This window comes from Argopecten irradians, chromosome 2, assembly GCF_041381155.1.
Source record: "Argopecten irradians isolate NY chromosome 2, Ai_NY, whole genome shotgun sequence".
Taxonomy (NCBI): Eukaryota; Metazoa; Mollusca; class Bivalvia; order Pectinida; family Pectinidae; genus Argopecten; species Argopecten irradians.
In genome coordinates this window covers 5381433-5399993 of record NC_091135.1, presented here as the reverse complement: position 1 = coordinate 5399993, position 18561 = coordinate 5381433, and the positions used below count along the sequence as shown (strand labels likewise).

Here is an 18561-nt window from a genome sequence, read left to right as displayed (position 1 = left end):
CGAAGACACTAAGCAACACTTGTTTGTTTGATTTATTAACGTCCTATTAACAGCTATGGTCATGTAAGGACGGCCTTCCATGTATGCTGTGTGTTGCGTGTATGTTGTGCGAGGTGAGTGTTTTGGGAGACTGCGGTATATTCATGTTGTGTCTTCTTGTATAGTGGAACTGTTGCCCTTTTTATAGTGCTATATCACTGAAGCATGCCGCCACCCCAGCCGGTCACATTATACTGACAACGGGCGAACCAGTTGTTATACGATATTCAGTATTGCCAAATATAGTCATTTAAAAGTTATCACATTAAATACAATGAAAAGAAAAATTCTTTTATCTGTTTAAATGCAAAGTATCCGAACCTACCATACAGTACTTTCATATAAACTTTGTTGGTGTTATCTGATAGAAATGCATAATGCCGAGTAGTGAGCCATTGATTTAGTCCAGGCGTGTGGGATACATGGGGTAACAGATGCGGCCAAGAGTCGCTTCCTATCCTTCTTACTTTACAAATCACAGGGTCTGTTTCACTATCGATGCACTATTTCTAACAGTTTAATTGCTACATGATATCCCTACGCCTTACGTTATGGGTATCGTGTGCAAGTCTCTGCCCGCTCCGGAGGCAAATGGATGTTGTACAGCTATATAATTGTATTTTGGATTATAAATGACTTGTTTTTCAATCTCTTTTAACATCTGTTTCTTGACGTTGTAAAGGAATGCTGAATTGAAATTACCCGTGCGGGATTAGCGTGCATGACTGAAAGGAAGAGGAACTAAAGGAATTGGTATAATTGAGAACAAAGTTAAAGGACCACGATACGTTTTTGAATCAGGTGATTTGTCGCACCTGGAGAGCTAGTTCTATATGTCCCCAATGCAAGGGAACTAATAGTCAAAGAGAGGAAAGCAAAGAAAAAAGCAAAACGAAGTAAGTACATTTTCGTTTTTTTACATAATTTTGATTTAATAGCCTGTCTTGTGTTGAAAGCATATATGATTTACAGGAACAAAATTACACGAAAACAAATATATTTATGCATTTATTTCATATACACATATAACAAAAATAGGCTTTGACTCATTTAGCAAGTCCAAAACTGGTTTTATCGCGGTAAAATCATAACAGTTTTGACTTGAAAGGCATATTAATATTGACTTTATCTTTGTTTAAATTAAAACTGTTTCGGCTTAAAGGCAGTTGGATATCTATACCATCTTAAATGTACTTTAAAATTTGTGGCCGCTCTATGTTGTTCCATACATAAACATTATCAGTTTTCTCCCCAAAACAATCAGTATGATATTACTATTTGTAGGAAAAATACTTCCTTAAAGTACACATTGGATTTCATATTCCATAAATATAATGCATTGTATATAACGTATTTAGCTATCCGTTATATATGAGTAAGATGCAATCAATCTGCTGCCATCCTAGATCATAGAACAGCCTATCGTTACATAAATACTTAAATTAGCAACCTTTTTTTCTTGACATTTTTTAACATTGAATCAATATGATTAATATTTAGATCTTAACACTTACTCCATTTAATGTATAATACGGATATTCATTTCAATCAGATCGACGTACAATAAATCCCTGACACCCTACAAGTACCGTTGGATAGTTCGCATAAACCTATATATATTTCAAACTGTGGCTGATTTATGATGTTGAGATATTTTTGATATAGACGCTATAAACATGATACCAGTAATACGATTTTAATTTGTGTCTTATAATGAATTAAGACTAATTCTTTCTAATTCATCACGCAGGTGGGGTTTTCTGACAGTATCCCTACATATCCTGTATAGGCCTACATGCCTGTATGTCTGCGCAAAAACCGATGATGCAAAGCTATTACGTTATGGGTTCCCTTTGAACTGTTTGGGAGTTGGATGTTTATGAAAACCTTTTAAGCCGGTAATTACTGATGAAGTATTTTGATAATAGTCGAAACAGTGTTCACATGTTGGATGGTGACTCGTCCTAATTTTGGAAAATAAGGTATTACTCTAGATATAATGTTGCACGCCGGTCAGAGATAAGTAATATGATATCAGTGAAGATGTGGATATAAACTTGGTGTCTTTTATAAGATAGTATAACTAGTATTACAAGAATTGAACTAAATCTATTGATGCCATAGTTACTTACCGGTACGTCACATAAGTGATAATTTGGCTGAATCAAGTAGATATTTACTTAATCCTTAATTGTTTAGGATAAGTCAATTATTGATAATACATTCTAATAGCGCCAAAAGAGTCCCCCTGAGATATTTATTAAACTATGACTTTATAGCGAGAGTTTTACTAAAAATCTTAGCCTTTTCTTTAAATTTCTTCCAATATGCGTATAGATATTGATCCTGGATTCAGATAAAAGATCGATTATTTATATATATTAGACATACTTGTGTGTTCAGTGTGTTTTCTATGCCTGTACATTCTCGCTTTCAAATTACCACTTACCGTAACAATAAATTAATTTAATTTGCTCTAACTTTGGTTTGGATTATTTGGTTAAAAATCTTATTAACAGCCAAGGTTATTTTTTAAAGACGGCCTCCCATGTGTATAGTGTGTTGTAGTGTGTGAATGTCAATGTTTGGGAGACTGCGGTATATCCGTATAGTTTCTACTTGTACAAGTATGTTTTTGCTATCTCACTTAAGCCTCTCATCGAAGACGTCGAACAAGCAAATCCCACACGGTCAAATTAAAATGACAAACCAGCAGTTTCACCCTCTCTATAGTGCTGAGCGCTAAACAGGAACATGCGTTCCCACTTTTATAGACTATGGTGTGTCTGGGCCAGGGGACATAACCCAGAGTCTTCCTCACAAGGCATAACGCTCAATTGAAGATCAAGAGTATTGCGTTGTCAAGGGAGACGTTAGGAAGGACAATGTTAAGAAGAGAAGAAAAGAGAATATCAAAAATTTAGTCGCCCTTTGCCTTCATGCAGTGTGGGCAGCGGGTACACTTCTACTTAATATGTGTATGATATTTACTTAATCCTTAATTGTTTAGGATAAGTCAATTATTGATAATACATTCTAATAGCGCCAAAAGAGTCCCCCTGAGATATTTATTAAACTATGACTTTATAGCGAGAGTTTTACTAAAAATCTTAGCCTTTTCTTTAAATTTCTTCCAATATGCGTATAGATATTGATCCTGGATTCAGATAAAAGATCGATTATTTATATATATTAGACATACTTGTGTGTTCAGTGTGTTTTCTATGCCTGTACATTCTCGCTTTCAAATTACCACTTACCGTAACAATAAATTAATTTAATTTGCTCTAACTTTGGTTTGGATTATTTGGTTAAAAATCTTATTAACAGCCAAGGTTATTTTTTAAAGACGGCCTCCCATGTGTATAGTGTGTTGTAGTGTGTGAATGTCAATGTTTGGGAGACTGCTGTATATCCGTATAGTTTCTACTTGTACAAGTATGTTTTTGCTATCTCACTTAAGCCTCTCATCGAAGACGTCGAACAAGCAAATCCCACACGGTCAAATTAAAATGACAAACCAGCAGTTTCACCCTCTCTATAGTGCTGAGCGCTAAACAGGAACATGCGTTCCCACTTTTATAGACTATGGTGTGTCTGGGCCAGGGGACATAACCCAGAGTCTTCCTCACAAGGCATAACGCTCAATTGAAGATCAAGAGTATTGCGTTGTCAAGGGAGACGTTAGGAAGGACAATGTTAAGAAGAGAAGAAAAGAGAATATCAAAAATTTAGTCGCCCTTTGCCTTCATGCAGTGTGGGCAGCAGGTACACTTCTACTTAATATGTGGATTAACTATCGCTTATATATGATTGAAAAATGAAACACTTATAAATGAAGGTTAATATTTGGTGAAGGACTGCTACATGCCAGAAAGAAACCCGTTGGCGATTTTCAACATATTTTGAATATTAATAATTGCTTGTTTAAAGTACATTACTTACGTTTTTATTTCATCTTCACAATTGCACTTGAGTCTATTGCAGTAGCCATGTGTTATACTCCTATAAGATGTTGTATGTATGTGCAATTAACAAATGTTTAGAACTCCCTATACTAGCCTGTAGTCTAATCATTCCCTGTGGAGCCTCTCTGTTGGTTGATCTCTGTGTTCTGTTACCATCTTGTCAGATTTCGTATCCACAACTTGGGTGATATATCTGACAAAGTGAAGATCGAGATAGTTGCTGAAACGAAATATGAATGCGTCGTGTTGTAAAAGATCTCTATCTTCTGTTTTTGCTATCCATTTAAATCAAAATTATGACTACACTGCATGGGTTATGTCACTGCTGATTCTTGGCTTATGTTAATACACAAAGAATGCTATAAAATATGATAAAAAAGGACATATTTAAGTAATGATATATAGGTTTGTACTTTATAGTCTCGTTTATATGTATTTTCAGAGAACCAAATGACGAAAACAGTATATAAAACACCATCAATGGTTTATAGACACGAATCGAACATCAATTCTGGATAGGATGCCAACGTTCGCGTTGCTAATGAAGCTACAGTTAATCGGAAAGGTCGGCTTCGGGCATTACCATACATCTGTATATCAGAAGACTTTTTAAGATCAGTAAAGCATTTCCGTAGCGACCGCATTCTACCTCACAGAAATTCCGATACCTATTGTTACTGCGAGTATGTATGCATCTTCTGGCCCGACCTTCGGTATTTCTAATTAGACGAACGGGAAGTGGTGACTCTTCCCTTTTCACGAAGGGTCATTTAAGGAATGGTCATAAACACACCACATCCTCCGCAGGATGTACAAAATAGCTAGTGTTGTATTTTGGACGACAATCATGCAAATAAATTGCAATAACCATGAAATGATTGTAGCGCTCAATTTTAATGATGCTGTATATTTGATAACAAAATAATTGAAGAATAATGACAATTTCCCTTACGATTTTTAGTCTAAGCACTTTAATTTGTCGTGTGTGTTTATGGAAGAATTAATGCTTTTTGGCTCGTATTTTACTCGATCTCTAGAATTGTCAATCGGTTGTTTTGTCAAAAAAGCTTATTTTGTATTTGCAATTTGTTTGCTACATGTAAGTATCATTTTTACCGATTGATCCAAATTCAAAGTATGTGTCCTAGATTTCTTTCTTCTAATTTTAGCCTTGATATTCAATTGCTTATCAAAATTCTTTTCTTCTCATCACTATCCACCTCTATCAGATGACACATCAACATATTATTGTTATTTATGTGATGGAACTCAGTATACGTGCTCATAAGGTTATCGGCACACAATATTCGTAACAAAGCAGCAGCGAATATTTATCCATATCTCTGTAAGTAAGTTGTGGATAACTCTGCGTGAGAAATGTCATAAACAGTGCGATGCCAATGGGTGGCTACATAGTTAAAGCAAATTTTATTGTAGAATAAAGAATGTAACAAAAAACTTGACAAAATGGTGTGCATGACTAGCAAGCTTAAAACGGGAAAATTTTCAGTGAATTTTATTAAAATGAAAACTTGTTATATAATCAACTAAAATGCGCCTATCGTGACCTTGAAATCAAATAAGAAACCCCCGCTTGTATCTTTTTTCTGGCATTAATTAGGCTTTATAGTGGAAACAATATCCATAATGTTATACGCTCAACATAAGACATTTTATATTTCAAAGGTTTCTTATTAGCTTAAAACTGATAAAAACATCTTAGGATGCGGGCATCTGTAGATTAATTTTCACACACACGTTAGGCAACATTTTTTATAAGATCAATTGTTTTGAAGTTGGGAATGCAATGGATGATTCTTAAGAATAAGATAAGATACTTTTTACCATCACCGTACGAAATTTATACACTGCACTCTAAAAGTGCACTTATATGTGCTATTGTTTTATAGCTTATATTTCTCATATGTAATTATTGGGTAACCATCCGTGTACAAAATGCCAGTGGAGTAGATACCAGTGTAGCGTAACTTTGAAAGATTTAAAATCATATATTAAATATTTGGTGTGATTTACTAAACGTATAACCATCAACCAGGTTTACATGGAGGAAAGCCTGAGTACAAGTAAAAAACACCGACCAGCGGCCTGTATATGGCAAATGCCCCAAGCCGGTTTCGAACTCGTGTCTCAGAAGTTGAAGGCTTGTTGTTATATGTCAAGACATCTTTACCACTCGACTACTGCGGCTCTTTAAGTGCATATCAAATGTTCAATTAAATGTGTAAAGCACATAATGGTACATTTCTGTCCCATAATGCAAGGCAGCTGTGCAATTCCGTTCCATAATAGATTATTAGCTGCGGTATTGGTATCGATAGCTATTCTTTACCCTATATTTCATTGGCAAATATTTTTCAGGGATGAATTTTTCATCCTTAGAGTCATTATGCCAGTAACGGAAAAAGTTTACATCGAAAGTAACATTCAGTAGTTGTACAATTATATTGGACCGAAGGCTCCTTAAAGGCCATAAGGAAATGTTTTTGTTCGATTGGTTTAACGTCAGGTTCACAATAACGGTCTTATCTTTTTTTTCTTCTACGGTCTTCTTCCTACCTTATTTTCTTCGTCCTAACGTCTCCCTTGACACCGCCTCACTTTTGGTCTTTAACTGAACGCTCGCCCCTGTGAGGTAGGCTCTGTGTTATGTCCCTTGGCCGAGACACACCAAAGTCTAAAAAGTGGCAGTTTCTGATCCTACTTAGCGTTCAGCATACGGTGAGTGGGACGACTGGTTCGCCTGTTGTCAGTTTAATTTGACTGGATGGGATGTTGTTGCTTGGTGTCTTCAATGAAAAAGCGCTTTAAAAAGGGCAAGTGTTCCGCTATACCAGAAGGCACAACACAAATATACCGCAGTCTCCCAAAACACGCACCTCGCACTTCATACACGCAATACACTGCATACATGGGAGGCTGTCCTTACATGACCCTGTCTGTTTATGGGATGTTAATTGAATCAAACAAACAGACAAGCTTATGAATAAAAGCTACAGTGATAGACTATTTTTGAAACCTTTGCTCCTAGGTGTCATTGTCATTATGATGTTACCGGATGTGGTGTGTTACTTCTGTGTCTTTGGCAGCATGCGACAGTGAGATAGCACTATAAAAACACCGCATACATGGGAAACTGTCCTTAAGTGACCATTATTGTTAAAAGCAAATTACTCTCAGCAACCAACAAGCCAACAAACGCTTAATTCTTAACTAGTATCACGAAGAACAAGAGACCACCTTTAACACAGACAAACCATCCAGCAACCAAAATAATTGATGGAACGATATAATATATATATTGTACATGTCAATTTTCGAATTCGATCTGCACATGGTACTCATAAAATCTCTTATTCACGTTTTGTTGATGGATTTCCTAGGTTACACTCCTAAATGTTTTTGATATATCCATTTGATGACTTGTTCTTTGTGAAACGGATGGTTTTTAAATAGAAAATTGTTCCCTCTAGAATCAAAATGGCGGCTGTTACATCTCTATGTCTTCCCTGTGTAAATGATTACATTTAAAGTCTGTTTTCTTCAGGCGAGTGACTTATTATCAACATAATGCGCTGGTGACAAAATGAAGTGTATTTTTACACTCCCTTAGCGAAAAATTAATTCCATTACAAGGAGAAGTCTTATAAATTATGCTTTCATGTGAATTCGACACGCCAGCTTAACGCATAGGGTTGATTTCCATATTTTCCGTACATTTTTTTCTAAAGAGGTAATAAAAACACTGGGTTTTAGTCAGTGAGATAATTCACTAAATCGCACCACTGGATATGCTAGAACACCCAATGTATGTTACACACCAATGCATGTCAAAATTATGATAACCAATGCTTAATTATTTGCAACATGTTGCACTATCTATTATCAAAGTTCCAGACATGTTGTCATTTCCTTATCAAGGATAATGATGTTTTGATGCATCTTGCAAAATTGTATTTAATGTATATTATCCACACCAAATCAGCTAATCTGTCATAGAATATAATGCTTGTTAAATTAGCAAGTGCTTGTAACTGGAATTCAAAAGATATGTGTATATCCATCCCATGGTTGGTTCCGATATATCAAGTATATATACAAATACATTGCCCGATATGAGGATGTAATCGTTCATTTGGTGTGTCTATACATTAACACTTGGCATCCGGTATTGGATTGTTGGTATACCAAATCTTATCACTGCTCGCTGTAACGTGACTGTCAGACTGACATCCGGTATTGAATTGTGGGTACTTCTTTTCTCTTTTATCACGCTCTGTACCAGTGGAACGTCAGACTACACTGGATTCTCTATTTGTGTTGAGGTTAAACTCAAGTGTCAAGGTTCAAACACATTGAAGTCTGTTTTGGCGCCTTGCTGGTAGAGATTGTCCGTTTTCTGAGCAATTCATTTTTGCCTATGTACAGGCAATAAACTAGCCTGGCAAATGCCGCGTGAACTACACGGGAAACGGCTCTAACTTCTTTTCAGCGTATCAGCGTTAATTCCTGTTTTTATACGATTTGTTAAGCTGTATCTCCTAATTAAAAGGAAGTCACGCTTTTTAATCGTATTGGTTGATGTAATAGCACGTCACAAAAAGCCTGACAATGTTGCTGCTCTCTGTAATACCTCCGACACAGAATCAATACCATTAAGAGGATGATACTCACGAGAGGACAGAGACCGTGCACGTGTAAAAACCACAGTGACAAGAGCGGGAGTTACATCAACGCTAATGTAATAATGGTCAACCTTTAAATAAAGAGTAGTTTAAAGTGGATATAGTAGCGACGAGGTTGTCTTGTCTTACTTACGTTCCTACATGTTATGTAATGTTTACGCGAGAGGCGTTCCAGCTTTATAGAATCGGACTAAGACATTAATCTTTGTACATCGTTAAATGATTTAATCCTATTTGCACCAAGCATTTCCATTGTTTTGTCAGCCGATAACGGAAAAATCAAGAAAATGCTCAGATTTCTGCATTATTACTCGATAACAAAGCATATAATCAATTTAATCCTTAAATATTTGACAGAGACTCATTTCTTCAATTTTAATATTTTTGTTCTCTAAAGTCCTTATAATGTCATCGTGATGCTTTCATAATGATCAGACCAAAAGTATGTGAATGCATTCACCTGTGATGATGACAGTGGCATGGCGTGTCCAACATTTAAACATTGATAAAACAAACAAAACATAAATTACTACACTCGAACAATCACCAGGCCTGTTACATGATATAATGTGTTACAACACCACTCTTTCAGCTTAATGCTGATGACTTATTGCATGTTGATTTCATTACTCAGATTCTAATTTCAATTATTGCTTTAGATATGAATTGTATCTAATAGTGTAAACGTTCCATTGTGATATATGTACATTTCATATGATAAATTATATTGGTTATGCAATAGATGGCCGCATTTGCAACACCGCCATTAACTCTTTCATTAAACGCCTAACTCATTAGTAACTGTATATACTAGGATAAATCCTGGAGTTTCAATATTATAGTAACATAATAAGTATCGGACACCTCCCTAGATAATATCACAATCATCAAATCATTTCCAGATTTCTGAATTATTGTAGGATTGGTCTTTGGAAGGATATTGCTATCTTATTTTATTTAACACCAATGAGATCCCACGTGTCCGGGTATTGTGCGAAACTCGACGGTTCTATATTTCCCCTCGAAGGTAGGTTGTTGTTATATCAGGTTTTATTAAACGCATTTTATTAATCAAAATGAACGTTGCACTGCAACCGATCTGCCGTCTTACCATATCAACAACACTTCCGATTTCTAGGAATCGCCACATGAGAACAAACATTTTCACAACAGATATGAATTTCGAATTAATAAATTGAATTCGTGTTGGATAGGTGTTTTAGAATATATCTAGGGAAATGCTTATAACAAATTATCGTATCTTGTACCTAGTGACACATTTCCATCTGTAACCACGTGACTTGTACACATGGGAGGCCGTCCTTAAATGACACGGACTATTCATAAGATATTGATATAATATACCAATCCAAACCAAATCATATGTAAATGTCATATCTGTATTAATTTCCACATGTCCCAAAATGCTATATTATACTATATTTTTTGCAATATAATCTTCTACGGTGGGAATGATATTGCGTGCATTAATTTTACTTAGATGTTTACGATCTGTGACTATCATATAAATTGGCTTAACTAGAAAATGTTCACTGAATTTTAGTGGACGCTCGGGTAAACATTGATTATGCATTGATACCATGGTATTATCGTTACACTTGATATAACATATTTCTAAATAGTTATCATATAGACATGTACATTAGTTGAGACCATGTGTCAAAAGTTGTACCAATACACATATAGTAAATATTTACCCAGCTTTAACAAAGGTTCATTAGGTTTATTACATTGTATTTACAAAATAATTTTATTCCAAATTATACATAGACTAGCTAGCTAAACATTAAATGGGCTCCAGCAATAGCTTCTTTTGCAAGATTTATTGCTTACGTTTTTATACTTCTAGACTGCAACACTTTTTCATCTTTCCTAAATGTGATGTTACCTGCAATGGCATAGTAAATAGATACGTTTAAACCAGGAAGTATCGTGACTCCATGCACAAATATGGACTAACGTCGCCGTACATTGTCGATGACGTTTTCGTTTTACCTGTAGTCGACGCACGTACCATTGATTTTTTTACGCTGAAATGCTAATACGAAGATTAATATATTATAAATGGCAATTTTCATATGGAATATAAACAATAAGATATATCTATCTAGTAAATATGAATTCTTGACAACCATGGGAGGTTAAAATTAGACTTGTAATTCGCTCGCACTACGATACTCTACATTACGCTTCAATACAAGTATTGAAGCGTAACGTAGAGTATCGCAGTTGGAGCGGAATTACAAGTCTAATTTTGATTAGATTTGCGTGGTAAGCAATCAACAACCCTCGTGCTTACCAATGTGAGATACCATTAACCCAATCTATGAATATTCTGATTACATACATATGTAAATACAATATAGTTCAAATGATTCATTTGATATGACTTATATTGTCTACGTTAACTGTTACAATTAAATATTTGTACATTGATATTGTATTTGTATGCGTATAGTTCTATATTGTAATCCACGACAGCGGATGGCATGGAACTTCATATAGCAGAAGATTTAAACTAAGAGTGGTCCGTACTATATATATATCAAACACGCTTGCCCTGTATGAGGCTACGAGTCCACCATTCAAATCCTTCCGGTATTTATCTCAAATTAAGCGCCTCGGATAGCTTATAATTATGTTGCCTGCTATGGGATCAAAAGGCGGCGATGCCTAGTAAAGCAGGCGACTGTATTTTGTGTTAGTTATCAAACATCACAAAGCTACACATTGTTGGTTATTCAATACATTTTAGATGTTTTCCAGATTACTTTAGCTATTGCTGAAACATATGTAGCGAGTTCAGTTGGATTGCCTTTACGTATATATCCCCAGCAGGTTCGATTTTCCAGGTCTAATAGGAAAATTACATTCGACACTCCTCGGCTTATATTATACAGATGGATGTTGTTGGCTTTCACCATATTGGCACTAAGATGCGTCTGTCTAGATTTGCATAGAAACAATAGAGGTGCGTTACTGTGCGGGATGGGTGTTTTTCCATGTGCAGTTTTGACTTGAAATAAATGAATACATCTATAAAAGTTTATAAACTAATTATTAAGATACAAAATAATTGAAAAAAATGAAAATATGATTATCTTAAAAGTGCATTGCTGATTTGTAAATGGGGTCACAAGGTAATAATCTAATATTATAAACACTAAGTCTATCAAACACTCTCACTAATACATCCTCGGAAATCAATACAGTTCTTTAATGTATCACTGAAACATACATTTCTTACGACTTAGTTCGCCAACAATCTTAAGTGCCAAATGTAGCTAGATGCGTAATAATTGATACCCATTTCTTTCGATTTTGAACATTGTACAGAACGATGAATATATTATTTTGTTTAAGTGTAGTGTTATGTTGATATCATTGATGTTTGATTCACATTGATATTAATAATGGACTTGTAAATGCATTTTTTCTTGCAAATGCAATCATTTAATGTACTCATTTATTTTTGCGATCCACTGCATTATGTGCCGGGTAATTACACTTTTGTTTTACGGAAACGACTTTAGAGAATGTAGAAACAGAACTCTTGAAAGATTTTATTTTTTGAGCCCGTTTTTGCGAAGGCAAATTTCGACTCCGTCGCAATTTATTATGCCAAAATGGCGTCATGATGAATGAAACGTACCTACTAACGTGGCATATTTAAAATTAATTAATGATGACGCTAATCTTGGTTGGTTGTTTAATTGGTTCAAGGTCCAATTAACAACTATAAAGCCATTTAATGACTATTTCTCCTGTACGCGATGTATTGGATGTGGTTGTGTGTATGTATATACTGGGAAGCTGAGGTATGTTCGTATTGTGTCATCTCGCAATAATGACAATTGCCCATTTTACCATGCTTTGGCACCACTGGAGCAGACTAAACATGCACATTCACTCCATCAAATAATAACCACAGCGGGCAAACCAGTCGTCCCACTCCCTTCAGGTGTGCACTAATTAGGAACAGACACTGCCACTAATACTTTGGTTTAGTTTTATTAACATGCTATTAACAACCAGTGTGATTTAGGGAAGAACCATGTGTGTTGCTGGAGAAAAGCCGGAGTACTCTGAAAAAAACACTGCCAGGCGTTCAGTACCTGAGGCAACTGCCTCACATTAGATTCGAACTCACAACCCCAAGGTGGATGAATTGTAGTAATATGTCGGGACCACACTCCCACCTCGGTTACCACTAATACTCTAAGCATAATTTTACATAACCATCCTACATTCAGCAAGATCTGCATTTGAATATGAATCAACATTGCACATTACCTGAGAGCCGAATCAATCTAGGCATGCAGCCATGTAACCCACAACCCATGTCAATGTAAACCTTATTTAATCAATCGAAATGGGGCTGAAGAGACGTGATCAACATACGCTATAGACGAATGTGTAAGAGGCTGCATTAAATCACATTTAGCCTTTTGAAAGAATTCAAGATTCCAAAATAAATCTATTATTTAGAATTTGTCGACTTTTTTTACCAATTTTCAAGTATACAAATTGTTGAAAATCGTTCCTTGCCAGCAATAAGAAACATTACGAACACTTACAAGGAAAACTTGGAGTATATTTTTTACGTTTCTAGTAAAGTATGTTGAAGATTGCGACATATTCACAAGGTGTTTTATTTGATTAAAAATACTGTAATCAAGTCTTATTTTACGTTTAAATGACAAGTACATTTATTAAACCCTCGACATCAATGTTCACTTTCTGAAATTTGTCCCACTTATTAATTTATAATTCTGATCAAACTGTCAATAGAAAAAGAAAACATTTATTTTTTCACATCAGATGAAGTTTGAATGCTTGATAACGTAAAGATAAAAGTAACGTAACCTTATTTCAAGTAAGGCGTTATAAGTAAAACAAAATCAGAAATGAAACATATGTGCTGTAGGTCAGTCATTATACTTCATTATTTACATATCCTGTGTGGAATTAGCTTTACGTCGTTCAAAAAGCTGATCTTACAAAAAAAACGTTGCGTGTCGATTTCCTGAATTTGTAAATACATTTCAATCAACATGTTTATTGCGTTCGAATTCCTTCCGATTTTTTGTTCGCGGTGAAAAGCAAGAAAGCTTGGAAACGTCAGCATTTCTTTTTTTTCTTTTTAGATATATTGATATAATTTATCTGGGATTAATGTTAAGTATCAAGTTAAGATTTAACACGATATCATATGTCTTGGATTATTTTCGTTACCAGACATTTTGAGTTTATTAGAGCCTCCTTTATCCTGCGTGTTACGGACATATCTTGTTTGTATTTCCCTATTTAAAGATCATATCTACTCTTTGTTTCCATCGTAACATACGATTCACTCCATTTATGGTGTATACACTCTCTATTTTCAGTGATATAATGTCATTCAGATTCTAGCCCCGTATAACCCACGAGTCCTAATGGATATAAACTACCAGGTAGATGATACGGTACTGCCGCTGATACCACCCCAGGCTCATGTTCCAATCCGCCGTGATGTCTGGGATTTTCCCAGAGCTTCCGACATAAATGCCAGTAAATTTTCCCGGGGTTTACCCTTAGTATGGCCAGGCTTACATTTACATGCATTTTTTTCTCAAGACTACTGCACGTATAGTTGTTTGATATACACACTGCTTATAACTGCCATTCAGTTATTCATCTGCTGACTGTAATGAGTGCTTTGAATACGTTTACAACATTTTACAACGCGTCTCTGGACCTACACAAGTCCAAGAACACTGAATTTTCGTTCGATCATTTAGCATTACCTTACAAGTCTAACAAATAAATTTATGAACTTATAACTAAGGTTATGAAATGAGATGGGCGTGTACTTCTTTTAGTAAGGTCGCACGAATCATACTTGTCCTCTTGCATGAGTATAATACATATCTTAACTAAGAATAATTGCTTTCTCTTCTTTTTGGGAGACTTTCTTCCTCATTTATCATTCTTACCGTTGCTTGTGATGTGGCCTTCTGGTCATTTGAATTTCGCTGTACTTTTGTATCTTTAAGGCGATAGACATGTTAGCATCTCTAAAGTGCCAAATTATGTTCCTTCTCAGCACTAAGCAAAGAGACCGAAACATGTATGACAAAACCTATTTGTGTTAGGGCTGCTTTATTTCCAACTTTTGAAGTATATTTTAATGTAGGGAAAGACATTGTGGATATTTACATGATATATCATCAAACCTATGAACTCACAAAGCACCGATGTAATTTGTATAAATATTTTTGTTTTCTACCGTGGAAATCTTTTATTTAAAAACCCCGATAATTCAATATATTGTGTTAAAAGAAAGAACAAAAGTTTGCTAAGTCCTTCAAACTTCCATGCATGCATTGGCCTAGAACAGTTTAGCCAATGGAAAGGGAAGGAGACCAATGACGTTTTGACTAAAATTGAAAAACGTACAAATGTACTTTTACCAATTTGCAACTCTTTAGATCTGCCGTAAGAGGTCGCCATAGCCTAGAAAACTTTTAACATTAAGAGACAGCCTGGTCAATAACTACCCCTCTTTGAGGTCGAGGTCCCGCCAATCGCACCCAAACAGCAAGAGAAATCAATGCAGACCAGAGACAAATTTAAGCACCGAAGATCCCATAAGGAGAAACACATTATCGGTAAAATATTTAAATATGTATATTGCAATCCCTATGTAACAAGTGAACAATGAACAGTCAATATTCATACAGGTCTTATGTCTCAGAAATCTGTGCAAGATATCTACGAAGCGCGTTTTGATCGATAGAAGGCACGAGCGTTTTGGCGTTGTTAAATGTAACAAGATGCAGAGTTGAAAGTAGCAGCTTTTCTCACCCAACAAGCTTATCCACGACTGTCAAATCTGTCAAGAGTTTGGGAATTTAACTAGGAATGTGACGCAAACTGAACTGTGACGGCTGAATATGCGCATATTCCCTAGAACAAAATCGTTAATGCATTTTGACGTAGTGTCGACACGAATTAGCAGTTAAAGCGCCAACACAAAATCTACGTACATGGTCACAACGAAGCTTCTGTGTGCGCCCGAATCCCAATGGGATTCTGTATTGCGTGCAAGCGTTCGAAAGAGATTCATCTAAATGAATATATATATATCAGAAACGTTTTGTTGGCAATCCATTCAAAAGATAAATGTATATCATGTACGCTATTAATTATCAAGAAGCCTTGAAAGGACTATTTATAGATAAAGGTTTTCTTTCCAGCATAGTATATTCATAAAGGAAACCAGATAATGTGCGACAAATAATGGATACTGATTGTATATGGCTACTTTATCACGATTACAATTGGTTACTTTTAGACATAAACAAATGTCGGTTCTGTACTGTCGACTTTAAATAGGCACATTTTGTGCTCATTTTTTTCATTTTTTATGCGTGGATTTGCAACAAAGAGTACCCATGCACGCTTTCCAAACAGTGGTAAAACATACTACAACACATACATATGTAATACTATAGCAATAACAATAATAGAATTCTGTTGGTATCATCAAATAATTAAATAAAAAGACTTATCCAACATGTTGAACATTGGAATGGTACCTGATGTCCCCTATGCATGATCGGAAGAACTACATTCGGATATTAACTTTTCTTTTCTTCTTAATGTCTCCGTTGACACTGTCTCACATTTGGCCTTGAGTTTGCATGTTCCTGTGGGTTCAGTTTAATGGATTAGATACAACAAAGTCTGTAACAGATGTGTTTTTGCTCCTATTTATCGCTCAGTATAAATGGAGGGAGACGACTGGTTTACCAGTTGACAATGTAATGTGACCGGGTGGAGTATGGTGCATGGAGTCTTCGGCAGTATACTGCAGTGAGTTAGCACTATAAAAACGGTAGGATTCCCGTATCATGAATATGCCGCAGCCTCCAAATGAAGACTTCATTAAATGGCCTTTGCTGTTAAAGGGAGGAGAAGCCAAACACACTACACCAATTGTTATTCAATTTGGAATAATAACAGTTCTTTTTCTTGTTTTGGTGATGCCGCAGCACTTCAGGGGAATTACGTTCTGTTATGGCCAAATACAATATTAATCTGTTTTCTGATTACATAATACGCTTTCTCTCGATTGTCTTGACGAATCATAATAAAAATTGCACCACGTCGGCATAATACGATTGGATATTGATGGGTCAGCGGGGTTTATGGCAGGAAGGCTGGACACGCCACACACAGCGAAGCCTAAGGGGAAGGGAAAGAGAAATGGTTCACTAAAGGAAAGTGTAATTAATTATCATATTGCTTTACCGATTGCAAGTCTGGGTTTTTTCTCTACCCAACATCATATAGTAGTTGTGCAATATATACCACAGAATATGTGTGCTTTTGTTCAGAAAACAGATTGTATTAAACCCCAGTTTTTATTCCATTTCCACAAGTACTATACTGTGAACTGAATTCTTTTAAGTCTGAACGATCTACAGAATATTTAACATTGTATTGATTGTTATAGATATGCAATGATTTGATTTCTAAGATAGTTACATGTAGGTCTTAAGCCAAAATTGAATTGTTAGAAATACGCACTTGTCTCAAAGAGAAGTCATCTAACGTTAAAAACGTCCCGCAATCATTATGATAAATATTGAATAACAGTTGCATTTGTATAATCAATTTGTGCTAGCGTTATTACCGAAATTCACTAAATTCTGCCATTCACCGTGCTAGTAATTGACATAATTAACTAGAGTTAGCTCTGCATTGAGATCCTCCTGGTGCGTCCGGGCCATAATGTGACATCGATTGGTGAGCAAGCCTATGTCGCTATTGGCACGAGATGCGGAAACAAGATTGATGAATTAAAAGTCGTTCAAACTGAACGTTTAATAAATATCTTCAGATAAACTACTTTGAAATACATAACTATTAATGCGCTCTTCCTTTGACGGTTTAATACTGGCGCTGCCGCATGCCCCTGTTTATCGATAATACCTACTGGAGGCTAAAATCTGGGCTTAGAAGCAGAAACTAATTCCGAACAGTGTCTATATCAGATTGACAGAGAACGTCAGTGATCTATGATGTATTTAAGATGGAAAAACATCGATCCAAATGATCAAATTTTCATTTTAGACCTTTAAAAGACCAATTCCCGACATTGTTTATTAGACAAGTATTTAGTGTAAATTTCAGAACGTTTTATTTACTGCTATGGTAGTTTTGAACTTTCTATTCTATTTTTGTTGATAAAATATTATCAAGAAATGAGATGACTTATTAAGCTCAATATAGCTAAGCCTACAGACATATCATAATTGTTTATTTCAGCATTGATCGCAATATATTTTTTTTTCTTCATCGAAGTATGCAAGAAAAAAACAAAATGCAAACTGCATGAATGATATTTAACTACACTCCATTAACGGTGTTAGAGTTCATCGGTGACGCGAGTTTGGTTTGGTTGTCCTCAGCGTAAATCACATCCAGAATCAATGAGGATCATTTAATTACGTATTAAGTAAAGAATGTACAGGAAAGCCGCAGTACCAGGAGGAAAAACTTCGACATGCGGTCAGTACCTTGCAACTGGCACATGTGTAATTCGAACATGACTACAAGAAATGGCGGGCCTGGGTGGTATGTCAGGACATCTTATCACTCGACCACAGATGTCCTAGATAGCTGAAAAAACGAAAACCATAATTGGATGAGCTTCAGAGCTTACTTATTGTAATATTTATACTAACCAAATTGATGCATTGTATGGATGTTGATGTAATATATATCGACCGCGTTGAGACCATTGACCTGTATATTAAAAAACGATTGTTGGGGAACAATTG

At 35.5% G+C, this 18561-nt stretch overlaps 1 protein-coding gene across 3 annotated transcripts in view; it reads left to right on the top strand.

Annotated features, from left to right (window-relative positions):
- Positions 1-524: 524 nt before the first annotated feature.
- LOC138314230 (neuronal acetylcholine receptor subunit alpha-10-like) overlaps positions 525-18561 on the top strand; it is a 117492-nt gene continuing 99455 nt past the window's right edge. Inside the window, exons 1-2 of one of the 3 annotated variants that reach the window (XM_069254455.1) lie at positions 525-935; positions 1790-1937. The gene's annotated coding sequence lies outside the window, so the exon portion shown is untranslated. Of the gene's footprint in view, positions 936-1789; positions 1938-9660; positions 9738-18561 lie in introns of those variants that run through there. The other 2 variants (XM_069254454.1, XM_069254456.1) reach the window with 2 other exon arrangements.